This window comes from Myzus persicae, unplaced genomic scaffold (assembly GCF_001856785.1).
Source record: "Myzus persicae strain clone G006 unplaced genomic scaffold, MPER_G0061.0, whole genome shotgun sequence".
NCBI classification, from domain to species: domain Eukaryota; kingdom Metazoa; phylum Arthropoda; class Insecta; order Hemiptera; family Aphididae; genus Myzus; species Myzus persicae.
Window position 1 is genome coordinate 541,289 of NW_019104411.1, and position 14,562 is coordinate 555,850.

General features: G+C 28.0%; 1 protein-coding gene across 1 annotated transcript in view; it reads right to left on the reverse strand.

Annotated features, from left to right (window-relative positions):
- Window positions 1-14,562, reverse strand: part of LOC111041968 — a 335,050-nt gene that overhangs the window by 146,702 nt on the left and 173,786 nt on the right. The window contains exon 6 of the mRNA XM_022326436.1: window positions 14,450-14,479. The gene's annotated coding sequence lies outside the window, so the exon portion shown is untranslated. The remainder of the gene's footprint in view (window positions 1-14,449; window positions 14,480-14,562) is intronic.

Genomic DNA, 14,562 nt, shown 5'->3' on the forward strand with positions numbered 1-14,562 from the left:
TGCGGACATATCCTAAAAGGTCGATCATTAATGATTTAAGCGTCTGTAGTATAATATGTGTATCATTTTAATACTTTTACTCATTGTTGCCATCGATACCGCTTACGATTATACGCCGTTATTCTTTATAATCTGCGAGGTAAATATAAGGCGAAAAAAAAATGGATAAAAATGAAATAAGAAAGAATATAAAAACTACGGCTCTTATATCGCTTTATCCTTAGGTCTCAAAATTGTTGTGGAAAAAATACTGTTACGGCACCTCGATTTTGAGCACTATATTTATTCATGTGATTTGAAAACAACAACACAATATAAAATACTATTATGTTATATTTTATAGTTGCCCCATATTTTTGGGCAGAGAACAATAAAATTTGATGTAACATATTATTATTGCTGTTAAAATAATATATATACATATATATTGTTAAATAATTTGTGTGACTATTGACTACCCAATATCTATTTGTTCTAAAATCCGATCATCACTACTATTTTATTAAAATTGCGCGTCTATATGAAAATCATTTTTGAAAAAAATCAGTTAATAATTTAACAACAATAATTTTATACATATAGCTACATATTTTACAACATTTAAGATTCGATTATAATATTATTTTAAAATCTACATTAGATAATATTATATCCCCCTCCCTAGAGAATCAATACTTTTGTACTTATTGTTTTTTAAATGTTATAGCTGTAACATAATACAGTGAACCTCCCCAGAGAGGTTAGACCGTCATGGGGAGATTTTACTAGGACAAGGAGATCCTAGTTTCGTTTCTTTTTGCCCACGCAAGTGCACGGTCAAAGTTGTAATGCGCTGTGGGGGTTCTATAATATATTGTATAGGGCTGGTGGTATTTATACATGCCAATAGTTCGAGTAATTGATTTTTCAATACGCCATTGATACTTCATAGCACTTTGATATTTCGATAAATATGACTTAAGTTGATTCACGAATGATATATGATTCACACGTCATAATTCGCGTAACGAGTTTCGTGCTCTATCAAATGTCATAGCGATCCACATCTCAGATATTGGATAGCAGAATAAATTTTTGTTTGAATTTTTAGTTTTTTATCGTTCAGTACCTATACTCAATTATTTTACGTAGGTGCCAATGTTCAATTTTAAAAATAATTCGAGTTTCGGTACACTAATTTTTGGATTAATTTGGTATCTTGATTTACCAAACATACCACTAGCCGCACTTTATATTAATATACTATAAAATGTCATCTGCCAACCAAGGACGCACATGTACGCAGAGATCCAACCGAAAGGTCAGGCACTCAATAAAAAAAGTTATGTCATAATTCAGGAGACTGATAAGAGTTTCTGTTCGAAAAGAACTAAATGATTATCAACAGGGTACATCGTACTGGGACTAAAATTAGTTTCAAATTTCCAGGGAATGGTTCCATAAGGCTATATAGTTGATGTCGTTAGAGACTCATTTTTTTTTATACATTAACATTTATGGTATATTTGTATACACTTTTCGACTAAATTATGTTTTTTAATTAAATTTTACTTAGGTAACGTTTTATGAATAATAATAATAAAAAAGAAAATATTGACAATTATTTAACAGTTTTATCGAACCAACGTGGATTTTAAATAATTATACAGAGGCATAATATTATGGTGACATGTTTTTTACACATCCTTTAGTGAATATATTGTTTTTTAATTCTATAGCCCAACAACAGTTCGTAGGCCGAAATAAAGGACTTTGATTTTGTGTTTAATTCGAATTTGTTCATGCTCATTTTTACTTCTTCCATTATTTAATCATAAGTATTTTATTATATTATTTGTAATTAATTAATATAAGTATAAACACAATAAAATAATAAACAGTCGATTTTATTTTTGAATTTTGTGTTAGTACCTATTCAATTATTTGATTAAAATCATGTTGTAGGTACATACCATTTACCCAATTCTCTTGCCTCCTTATTTTTGTTTATGCAATTAGGTTATCATCACAGTTTTTTTTCTTTTAAACTTTATTACTACGATTTAAATCATAATTTTTAGTCCGAATCTTATTTTATTCGATATCGATACCACATCCATCGTATCCACTTTTATGTAATTTTACGGTGTGTTTGAGACGTAAATACTCGAAAAAATTTTGTCTTGGCGTGAAAAATGACCATTCAGCGTTTAACGGCCGGAATATCCTTCCATTCATCCACTCCACTTTTGGTAAGTTGGAGTTTACAGTCGGCTGCCCGGATGTCCAGTTCCGAACTCCGTGACAGAAGTTTTTGCACTCATAAATCATGACCGTATATAATAATAACAAGGGAGAAGAAATAGGGAAAAAATAGCATCTGAGGATAATTGTTCGAAAAAAAAACATTGTCTTGTAAGTTCGACCGTTTCGGCAATAGTAAACTTTATCAAATATATTATGCTATCCAGTGGACATTTAAACAACGTCATTTGTACAACAGTATAGTAGGTACACATTTTTTTTTTTACTACTTAATATTCTTTTTACACAACATTAACTGTGTGTACAGTTATTATATCTATCGAGATACGTTTAAAGTATAATTTAGCTAAAAACATTAAAACTTAAGTAAGCAAAATATGTTTCCAAAGGTTTAAGAAAATACAGTTTCATTTGATTCTTTAAGTATTACACATGAATTGCATATTGTTATTTATTGTATGATACATTAAACTAGAAATGCGCCTGTTCATTCATTCAAATATTAATTAAATACCTTAAACGTGAATTAAAAATAAAATATAAATGCACTGAATACCATCCAGAAAAATTTATTTAATGATGAAAGTAAAATTAATTTTTCTCCATCAAACAAAAATACTATAATTTATACACACCCATATTATACATTTTGTTTACTATATTAATATTGTTCAACTGGTATTTAAATTATAAAATCTATGAAAATTATTAATCGATTAATTTTTTTTTAATGATTACCAAAGCAAAAAAAATATCAAATAACGGAATAATATCGTGTTGATTATTGTTAAGAATTGAATAGGTATATTTTATAATGTATTATGTGTAACTACGATTTCTTTGACAAAGTGCACGTCATTGTAACAATAATTATTACAATATGTCTGAGCAGATAGAAAATGTCATGTCCGTCGTAGTAGTATGTAGGTAGGTGCCTATGTTATTTTAGAGTAACAATTACAATAGGTGACAGTCAAAATTAATATAATATGACATTTGAGTGTAGTTATCAAATTAATCAGAGTCTCGTAACACAGAGAAGCAGTATGTACAGTAAACCGGGGAGATTTTCGCAGAGGGTTTCCTGACCCGATAACCGTTGACCCGATTAAACCACAACGATGTTGTGGTATGAAAATATTATAATTAATGTACACACATAGGTAATATTATGTATTTTGTTTACTTTATTAATATTGTTTAGCTGGTATTAAAATATTATAAAACCTATAAACGAAATATTGATCGATGTCTTTTAGAAATGGCTTCGAGAACCGAAATATATCAAATAACGGAGTGTCGTGTAAGCTTAAAACTTTTGTAGGTATATTAATTTATATTGTAATATTTAATAAAACTACTCTTCACATAGTGCAGTATTATAGTAAAAATATGAAAAAATATGTGCTTTTACAATTGCAATTATTATGGGACTGCGTGGAAAGAAAATGTCGTGGCCGTAATAGTACGTATAAATGTGTTATTTCAGCGTAGGTGACAATTACGAAAGGCGAGACAGCCTAAATTAATAAATGATATCGAGAGCAGTTATCACCTCCATTAGAGAACTTAGCGGTCTACTAATTTAATTAATACACATCATATGATATTATTTTATTTACTGTTAATATTGTTAAGGCGGTATTATAATTATAAAATGTATGAGGTAATTCTTGTCCGCTTACGAATAGTCCACACTCGCATGACTCACGGATATCTCACGGCCAAAGAAGACCCTCCATCATGCCCGACGTGCGAAACAATCATCACAGTCAAACATACACTTGCAGAATGTCAAAAGTTCATTGAAAGGCGCATTGAGCTAAAGCTTCCTGAGACACTATACGAGATGCTAGCACCCACTCCTGAGATGACCAAAAGATTCTTCAATTTCGTCAACTCAACAGAAATGCGTCAACTGATTTAAATATTTGTAATTTAGTTAAAATAAATTTGTAAATATATAGGTAACTAGTAGAAATTAAGATAGTATGTAAGCAATAATTAATGTATAAATGTAAACATGTAACGCCGGCTAATAACCTCGCAGTTGATGCCATTAACAATTAATAAAAAAAAAAAAATTATAAAATGTATGAAAAAAAATATTAACCTAACTAGAACAAAAAATTATCAAATGGAGCAATATCGTGTTAATTATAAAGACTTGAATTTAAGGTGTATAGTAGGTATATTGACTTATAATATATTATATTGTAAACCTAACTTTTCTGTTTTTCACAAGGTGTATGACATATAGTAAACATACGAGAAAATGTCTATAAAAATGCAATATTATTATATTACATAGATCTGGGCTCACGGAAAATATCGCGGTCCCGACAATACGTATGTAGGTGATACCTGTGTTATTTTAGGGTATTACAGGTAACAATCACCAGAACCGCGACAGTGGAAATCCATATAATAATATGACGTTCGATGTGAGCAGTTATCTAATTAATCAGAGTTTCGTACACGCACTGCAGCAGCAATATAAACAGTAAAGCGGGGCGATTTTCGCAAAGGGTTTCATGACCCGGTAACCGTTGACCCGATTAAACCGCGGTGGTATTGTCGCGAAGGGGTTGCTTTTGTCACGGAATCGGCCACTTCACTGCGTACGCCGTCAGTAGCACGGTGACACTCGAGGGGCGCCCTGTGATTTTATGCTGATATCGCCACGTCACAGGATACTCCTCCGATAACGTTTTAATTAGGTGTACAGTATACGCAGGAAACGCGTTATGGCGGTCGGAAATAACGAAAACGTCTTCAATCGTACCGCCGCCGTCTATGTATATAGGTAGTATCGAGTCGATAACGATTGTGTATATAATAAGCGGGTGCAAAGCATAATATTATTGTGATGCATCGATGCTGATGGTATCGATTGATTATTTTGTCTAAAGCTATTGCCTATTGGTCTTATTTTAAACTTCTTATGACACGTCTAGTTAACTGGAGTACTGGGTATATTATAATAGTCATAAAATGTAAGTATTTTTGATATATTGATGTGCGGACCGACGACGTTTTATGTGTGGGATTCTCCTGTCTGCAACTTCATTCCGTTAATGTTAAATACTTTTTTAGGTTATAATAATGACTAAAGTTCATGACTTGTTGAAAATTCGATGTATGTGTATCGAAACACTCAGAAATATACTCCGCTAGGAGTATGATGTTAAAAATAAATAACGTTGTAATTCAAAAAAGTAAGAACTTAAAAATAATAACAATAATAATGCTGTTAATAATAACTTCAGATTTTGTACCTAATATTTTTCCAAAAACTTTATTAACTTTCAAGATGATACGACCTGTTTACTATTCAAAATAATCATAGTGTGTTCAGAACTGTCGGATTATTTTGTTATTAGTTCAAAATTAGTTTATTAAACAAAACGTCAATATGATTATTATTTTGTAATATTGAGTTGTTTATTGTTTGCTCATATTTTTAATAATAATTGGTCATAGTAATTTTGCATTTATTAAACTTAAAAATAGAGTTATATTTATTTTAACCTTTTATTTTGTAAATACTTGATTAATATTCTACGAAACTTAATGCATACAAGTCGAGAAAAATTTAGTAATAAAATACTAGAATACGTGTTTAATTATACAAATTGATTCGATTTAGTGGTGAGATGTAATTATTTAGCAAATCATTAATTTAAATTTGAAAAAAAAATAAACAGAATTCACGCCAATAGTGAACAGAACATTTCATTATAAAATTATTCTTCGTTGTTAATATTAATGAAGGCAAACCAGTATTCATCCTCAGTCATTTAGTTTTAAAGTAACTTTATTTTTACTTTTATAGCTAATTAAATGTTATTGAAAAAGTTGTGGAAAGTAGCTTTGCGTGGATATTCTTAAAAATTAAAATGTAACCTAATTATCTACCACTGAAATCTACTATTTCATTTGTGTATTTGTATAACATGTTAAAATGGACAATACATAACAATTAACATAAACAAGAACACGTCATATTTAGTAATTTTTAAACATTCAATAATATAATAAAAATTGGGATTTTTAATTAAATAAAGAATAATAGCAATTAATATGAGAAAAATATTATAATGTGCAATGTCAATGCGATGAGTGATGACATCAACATCATAATAATTGCTTAATGTATATTATAATCATAATCATATGAATTATTAAATCAACTGGATTGGATGAGCAATTCCTACTGGTCTGAATTATAAGAATAGAATAATCAATATTAAATATTTACAAAACAAATAAATTGAATGATTTGTTTTGACTTAGTACTGATTAATATAAACAACTGTAGGTATAAAATAGCAAGTTTCATTTTGAAGAATCGATTTTATTTGAATTTTTTATGTGAAACGAACTAAAGTTAAATGCTTTAGAGTGTAGTCAGGGGTGATGTTTACATCGGAAACAAGTGTCAAATAAAAAAAAATGGAAACGAACAGTCTGATTGCTACGAAGGAGGAGAGTGGTAACACTTAAATTAGTTGGTTCTTTTTATTGGCCCCTTGAGGGTTTCGTGAAACAGAAGGGTATTCGGTTCATTCCCAAAAAGTCTTGGTCTCGGCCACTTGCCTCCGCATTAGCCACTCCGCGTTTAATTAAAACTTTTTGATAAGTACAAAAACCCACCGAAACTCAAAGTACCAGCAGTCATTAGCATAAGGATTTCTTCAGTTCACCAACCGACTAGTCCTGGGAACAGAACCGATGATTTCCGTGTTTTAAAGAGAATATTTAAAGAGCAGAATATATTTTATGATGCAAGATGAAAGCAATTTTTGAAGTCTCATATTATTATACGATTTAATATTTTTGATTTTCGAATCTATCACATAACTACCATGATGAAATTGAGCCTATATCAGACTGCACAACCAAAGCCATCAGAATAATGATATTTCTTAATGATGTAACATGTAAATAAACGAACAAATAATGATGATTTATTAATATTTTATTTTTAATGTTAATCACGCGAGACAATGAACAATAATATTATACTGTAATACTACATTCTGGAGCATGCATACAAGATACTGAACATTTTACAACACTTTAAGGTGTACAATTGCCCTTTTAACATTGTTACATATTATTATAATGTTTATGTATATGTTAATGTTTGATCTAGAAATATAACGATACACTAGATACAAGCAGTGTAGATAACAAATAGTAAACACAATAAAACTATCATTTTTGATATTGTGCTAAACATTTACATATACTTTTAAATAAAATATTATTTACATAATAATGTAGATTTCACATTCATTTAATTTAAAATGTTAGGTAAGTAGATACCTTTACTAGTATACCTTTACTCACTGAGACCTTGCTAAATTTCACGACGTCATATGATATAATATTATATGTACATTAAAATATAAACAGCTTTGATCTACTGTTTATTATTTTCGTATTAAATGTATTTATTTTTAGTGGCAGATATTATTTTTTTTTCAATCTAAAAGAAATTAGATTACATTGTTCAGATACCGTCTTCAATGCATTAGCAGATTGTATCAACCTCATTAGGGTATATTATGATTATCTTTAAGTAAAAGTTTTTGCACACTTAAACAAAATTAAAAATTAAACAACAGTTCAAACAAGTAAAACACAATTTTGAAGAAAGTTCAGTACATATAATTATTATTGATTATGAATTATAATTATTATTATATTGATGAAATATGTTAGAGTACAATTCATTTCCAACTATAAATATTGATTATGTTTTCATTTACAGAATGTAATTACCTACTAAGAAGTTGAAGAGATATTCTCAAAAATTATAAATACTAGATAACTTTATCAAGCTAATAGTGAATAATCCTATAAAGAGATACTCTAATTATATAATTAGATTATATGCCGGTATATTATAGTTTAATATTATCGGATTTAACATCGGAAATATCGGTTTTTTAAACTAATCTATCTTATATTAAGTATATCAATACAAGTTACTTTTCAATAATAAACATCCTCATGTGTTGCGTTTTAGAAGTATCTACCTAGGTACTTGTTTAGATAACCACATAAAAGAAAATAAACTCAAAGCATTTAATTTTAGAGGCATTTCTAAAAACAAAATAGAATTTATTTATCAAATTTAATACAGGAACTATCAAAAGATGCTAAACAAAGGTTGTTTATTATTTTTTATTAAAAATAAATGACAATCTATACAAGACTGTGTACAATAACCAATTTTCGGGGCAAAGAATTTATAATACCTTAAAGAAAGATAGGTAAGGACGCTGTAACGACACCTGACAGGTTAATAAGGGAAGACAAAAGTCAGCATATTTTATTAACTGTAAGCCGTTAGAATGTTTTTGGAAAAAATTATATACCTAAGTGGAGTTTGGTGATTTCAAACACTTAGGTGTTGAGAGTTATGAGTAATTTTTTGTTAGCTGATTTAATGTTTGACTTTTAAATATTTATAGTCCTATACAAAATCATTGTTTCTTATAAACCACGGATCGGAGACAATTTAAAAATGGACTACAACATCTGGAGTGTTTTAAGATTTGAAAATTCAGCTGAATCCTATAGGGCCATAATTGAATTTTATATGTCCAGACTGGTTATATTATGGTATTATAGAATAACGGTCTTACAAAAGTTGCATTACATAAGTTAAAGAATATGAAATACATATTTACACACAAAATTGTAATATTTCCACCAATATTTAAATAATAATTTGTATACCAAAAATTAAAGAGTGCTGATAATATATATATTACTTTACAATCAGATTATCCAGTGTTAGTTTTATATTTTATAGATACATTAATTTGTGATTAGTAATACATTAGTTATGATGATAGCAGAAATGAAAAAAACAAATACAATTTATTTTATAATAATTAATAACATAAATAAAACTAGAGAAGTTTTTATTGTATTCTCGACCCAAATATCCATGTTGAACTTTTGATAAAAATACTACAAACAATATTTTCTGTTCATTCTTAAAACCTTATAAATTATAATATTAGATTTTTATAAACTAATAAGAAAGTTACATAATTAAAGTTTTAATTATTCTACTAGGTGATTAACTGGTAAATTAATTCGATTTTCCAACAAGTATAACTCATCAACGTTAAATATTTTTGGGTATCAACACAAAGTATATGAATAGTATAAGTATTAAATAGTTCTACAAATCAGAAAATTAATCTAACTTTTGATGACATTAATTTAAATTTTTACTAACTATCACGAATTATTTAACCATAATTAAATAAAACTTAACTTTTTCATCTACATTGTTATTCTCCATAATTTTCATGAATTTATAAACTTTTAAATATTGAATTTTTCATTTAAAAGTAAAGGTTTTTTTTAAGACAATATGTTTTAATAAAATATGGTAAAATTGAATTGTGTGCCTTTATTTTCTTAATAATTCTGATTATACTACAGGTTAGTTAAATTTATAAATGTATATCAGAAATAATAAAGAGATTCTTTCCATTAAATACATATCATATTATATGAATAATACACACAAGTTTACAAAAAAATTGTTAATTTTTTCCATATGATTATTATGACTTGACTAAGTACAGATGATAGTTTAATTTTTAGCTTTAACAGTGTACGGTTAATTCATTTTTATTAAGATATTATATTGTGTCGATTCTCTTAAATGTTAACGATGGCATTAGTTTTATTTTGCAAGTTATGCTTTTATTTAATATTTTTGGAATTAAAATGTGTACATAACTAGTGTACTTCCCTACATATTGTATACATTATCGTTAATAATAACGGAGCATTCACAAAAACAAAAGGGGAATAATTATTTTAAATTTTAATGTATGAGTTTGAAGGAAAAGCATAGCATTAGGCATATAATATATTGTGGTTGTATAAGTAGTAAAGCTGTCCATTTTAGAATAGATTTAAAATGTTATATTTTTGAATAATGACATTTTTTCAGTTTATTGTTAAAAAGTATATGTTTTCTATTTACATATTTGAAAAAAGAGATGATATTTTAGTTGGGTGGATCACTGGGACAAGTGTGTTACATTTGTGTTGTGATATTAAATCATTGCTTTTGAAAGAGGATTTTGATTTAAACCACGCTTGTTTAATTGTATTCGGACTAAAATAGTCTTTTTTTCAGAGATACTTGTAACTCTTGAGGGAAATTGTAAAAAACAGCTTTCTAAAGAATAGGTATAAAATAGAATTGACTTTCAATTGATAGGTTAAGCGTTATATTTAGGAACTTCTAGAGCTCACTTTTTCCGACCAAAAATGATTTGTAGTAAAAAACGTCTATGAAAAAACATCGGAAACTGATAGATAGAAGTTTCGATTTACTCGAAACCTACAATTTAAAAATGTTGATTTTCATGTAAGTATTATATTTTATTGCACTCAAATGAATTGATACTTAAATTTAATCAAATCGTGTATATAGTTTTGCACCAAATGACATATGTATGATAAGAATTGAAAACATACGGCTTAATAGTTGATGTTGTTAAGATTTGATTACACAATTTTATAAGTTACATATTTTGTGTTGGAAAATCAAATCATTGCATTTAAAATAGAATTATGATTTAAAACATGCTTATTTCATTTTTTGGCATAAAATAGTCTCTAGTTTTTATACGGGGAAACTTAAGTAACTATTGAGGACATTCCGAAAAAGTACCTTTCCTATGTACTTATATAGGTACAAACTAGAATTGATTTTTTAATTAATAGGTCAAGCGTTATTTGGAAATTCTAGAAGAATTTTCTGACCAAATAATGTTTTCATAAAAAAAAAAACTAAAAAAATTATCATTATAAAACCGAAATATAAGTGTAAAGTTACTCAAAACTTAAAATCTAAAATGGTTAGTTTTCAAGTCTAAGTATAAACTGAGATTTATTATAATACTGATGATTTTGTATCACTCGAAGGTTTTGATATTATCTTCATCGAATCATGTCCATATATTATACTTTCGAACCAGGTGACATATGATTAGAATTGAAAATTGAAGGGTTTAATCGTTGATGTTGTTCAGATGAAATTACACACAATTTTACAGGGCATGGTAAATCGATCAGCAGTAGCAATTAATTTCGTGACGGTAAAACTTAACCAGATTAAAGTTTCGACGGTGGGGATCCCATTATAGTGCAAGCGGTATATATATATATATATACATAGGAACGTGTATGTGTGTGGGTTAACAAATAATTAATTTTGACGCTAGGGTACGTGAACGAGTTGGCTGTAGGTCCCAAGGGTTCTAAGTGAAGCAAAAAAAAAAACAACGAACACAGTCACCTGGCTGAGAACCAATCTCTTATCTTGCAAAATTTACGAGCCTCCTTTTCCCCTCCAGCATATACTTCTGTTGCTTACTCTCCCGGTGAATGAAAGAAGCTCAAGGATTTTATTGTTTTACTGAGATTCTCACCCTTCACATAATAATAAAAAAAAAAATAACAAAATCTTTAATACGACTATATATCACTATCAAAAAAAGGTGTGGCTTTTTTATATTTCTATGAATCCGTGTTGTATAAAAATCAAAACAATGACAATTCTAACAATTCTGAAAATAGTTTCCTGACACATTGTTAATTTAACTTTAAGTTTTTCAATGAGTTTTTTTTTATTTTAAGCTATAGGCTTATGATAAGTTTAAATACACTGCAATTTCGATAATCATAGTATAGGTCGTAGGTACACTAGTACCTATACATTTTTTAAATCAAATCATAAGATATTTAAATGTCTAAATTCTTGTTTTTATTGAAAAATAATTATGTTAACAAGCTAAACAAACCGCAAATTACGAATAACCAAACATATATAGCTAAAGTCGAAAATAGATTGAACAATTTTCATTTTGAGTTCAAATATTGAATAAAATGTTAAACACTTAAATTTATAGTTGAATTAAATAATACAAACATTGAATTAGAATTAGAAAATATGACAAACAGTAATTAAATGGAGGTCATTTAAAATGCAAAACACGAAAATAATAATAATATTAAAATGCGATTGTCGTACAGGGCTTAAAATAATAATGTAAACCACATCAATACAATAATATGAAACGAGAATCAAATTTTTCGACAAATGTTTGATTTAGAGAAGTTTCTAAGTTTACAATTTCACTTTTGTTTATATACTTCATCTATGTTGAAAATTTAATTATTTCTCACGTTAGATCAAGTATGCAGATTTGCATATCGTTGGAATATCATGAGTATAAGCATAAGCTTTTCAACTGTTTTTAAATACATATATATATTTTTAATTTCCTTTTAGGTATAATATTATCATCGTACTTTGAAAATCGCAACATAGTTTAAAACTTTATAACCAGGTTTTGGCCGTTGACGATTAAATATGCATGCAGTTCACTTTATGAATATTATAAACGTTGTGCTTTCCAGTTATCTGAATTACGTTTTTCCTAATTCTATTTACGGTTAATGGTGTAATTATGGAGGTAATTTGAAAAGCAAAATATCATAACTTCGACTCTCATTGATATCTTCCAAAGAATAAATAATATATAAAAGACAAGTGCTATTAGTTATTTTTAATTTTCAAACGTTTTCTCTAAAATTGAACGAAATCGACTACGTCGAAAGCGCTCAATCGTAGAACCTTATTTATTCGTCCTATTCCGGTTCAGTATTTGAATAGCAATTTTAAAGGTCTTCAATACACCAGCAAGCAATTAAATTACATCAGTACACCAGTACACCCTCAACACAATTGGTATTTTAATTACCTCCTATTTTACATAACTTATTGGTCAGGACGTACAGAAGATGGTTTTATAAGACGTATGTTCACCCTATTTTTATGATTAAATTGCGCGTATTTATGGTATACTTAAGAATTCTAAAAATCTGAATTTGAATAAAATATGTACCTACCACCGAAAAGGAAAAATGGGTGAAAAAATCACATTGTGTATACTGTATTTAAACTATCTGGACTCTACACGTTTGCAATAATATTTGAACATAATATGATATTATACGTAGATATTAGGATAAACCGTCAAATTATCGCATGTCGCATTGACAACATATTTCAACATAAAAACCATCGCTGTAATTACAATACCAAAGACTTTAGGTATATAAATACATATTATTTAACGTTTAACGTAAAGGACAAATCGGGCTTGATTGAGTTCAAAATAGTGAATTGATATATTATTCATAATATGAGGGATAAATTGCACTGGACAATTCGCCTATACATATTGTATTTATCTTACACAAACGATTTCAGCAACGTACCAATAGCTGGTCTTTCAACAAATAAGAAAAAAAGGTTTCAGTAATGAAGTTGTCTGTCAATATTGTGTTATACGGCTCAACGAAATTCGATTATCGTCTCGAATGTTCAAGAAAAAATTAAACTAGAAATGTACACACGAGCACCGACACACATCGTGTTACGCAACGTGGGCAAAATCAAATACTTCTTTTTTCCTCGTAAAAAACAAAAAATAACATTATATAATTAAGAAACTTTGTGCAACATAATAATATAACATTGTAACAACCTATGTAAGGTATATACTACTATGTGTTACAATAATATATTCGTTATAATAACTACAATATTTCTACGTATTTTTGAACAGTAAAACGTCCAATGATCGCATTCTGTTAATTTGAAGATATTTTGACATTTTAGTTAGAAAATATATGAACAAATGGCGGTTGGCTTGGTAAACATAGTCCACCATAGTTTTTAATTGAAGTAGAACAAAATACGATTCTCGTAAATTATGATGTATCACTGTTTTATAAGTTATAACGTAACCCTAACTTTATGGTTTATGGTCAACTGTATGACTGGTGAAAGCTGTACGCCTGTATACCCACAAAGTATATTACACCATTCATATTTGTATATACAATATTTCATCGCATTGTACTATTATTGGAGAAAAACAAATTAATAAACTTTCATAATGGGTTGATAAAATTATTTACTCATATAAACCACTTTAGATTTTATATCAATCGCAATACATATAGGTGCATATTAGTATAGTTATATTATTAAATTATTATTGACCTATGTTTCATTAATAAATCATAATTTTGTACACTTGTAGTCACCTACTTATATTATATAATAATTTATTTCACTTACGTTTTGGCTGTCACACAAACTCCATATTTTCTGTAAAAAAAAAAAGAAGAAAATTATTAAACTTTGATATTAATGGGAAAAACTAAAAGTTAAAATTCTACCAACATTGCATT